We start from the raw sequence: 1,424 nt of genomic DNA on the forward strand, positions 1-1,424 counted from the left end.
AAGACCCCAGATGCTATATCTTTTGATAGCCGGGCACCATCAGCTTTCTTCACCACATTTGCTTATTCACCCGCTTTGTCTTCAGCGGTTGTGTGCCCCATTTGTTTTTTACTTCAAAAGAAGATATGTACAGTGTGCCTAGGAATTTGTTCATAGTTATTTTTAAACTATCGTCTGCCCTCCAACGGGTCTGAGGGACAGTGAACTGGCCCCCTGTTTTAAAAGTTTGAGGACCCCTTCTTTGGACTATAATTCTTACAAGGCAAATTACTTTATTCTTCTGGAAGTCAAAGGGCTATTTATGATTCTTCACCAACACCAGCATTAAAAGGCACCACATTCTTATTTGGTCTTACTTGGTCATTGTCCAGCTCTCATGGGCCCATGCGGTGTTGAAAATACCATGGCTTTGATCAGGCAGCCCTTGGTCCTCAACATGTCATTTTTACTATTTAATACTGAAAAGACATCTTGTGTGGCAGATTTGCCCAATGCAAGGCGTTGCTTTATACCCTGATTGTTGCTTCGGTGGGTGTTGATTTTGGATCCCAATGAAATGAAATCATTAGCAACTTGAGTAGTTTTCCCATTCACCATGATGTTGCTTGTTGGTCCAGGTGGAGCTTCTTGTTTTCTTTATGTTGAGTTGAATCCATGCTGAAAGCTGTAGTCCTTGATCTTCATCAGGAAGAGTTTACATCCTCCTCATCTCAGCAAGCAAAGTTATTAATAAGTCTTCCTCCAATCCTGAGGCAGCATTCTTCTTAACACAGCCCAGCTTCTGATGATTTGCTCACCCTACAGATGGAATAGCAGGGATGAGAGGATACAGCCCTGGCATACACCTTTCCTGATTTTAAACCACACAACATCCCCATGTTCGGTTCAAACTACAGTCTCTTCATCTTTGCATAGGTTCCACATGGCACAATTAAGTGTCCTGGAATTCCCATTTTTCATATTGTTACCCATAATTTGTTATGATCCACACAATTGAATGGTTTTGCATAGTTAATAAAACAGGCAAAGAATCCTTCTAGTATTCTCTGCTTTCAGCATGATCCATCTGACATCAGCAATGAGTGATGTCCCTGATTCCATGTCCTCTGCTGAATCTGGCTCAACTTTCTGGCAGTTCCATGTTGATGCACTGCTACAACTGTTTTTGAATTATCTTCTGCAAAAGTTTACTTGGATATGGTGGTGCTGCTAGGTAAGTATTGTTTTTCTAACTGCAAGGTTAGTAGTTCAAATGGATCAGCTGCTCTGCAGGAGAAAGATTAGTCTAATTGCTCCCCTAACGATTTATAGCACTGTTCCCCAGAGTGGACCATACCACCCCTTGGGAAGTACTGGACCAATTCAGAGGGGCTGAAGGTACCTATATATCACCCTCAATGATGGGCTATAGTACAAAATTTTTT

This window comes from Echinops telfairi, unplaced genomic scaffold (assembly GCF_000313985.2).
Source record: "Echinops telfairi isolate 266 unplaced genomic scaffold, ASM31398v2 ScPeMD7_7457;HRSCAF=8495, whole genome shotgun sequence".
NCBI classification, from domain to species: Eukaryota; Metazoa; Chordata; class Mammalia; order Afrosoricida; family Tenrecidae; genus Echinops; species Echinops telfairi.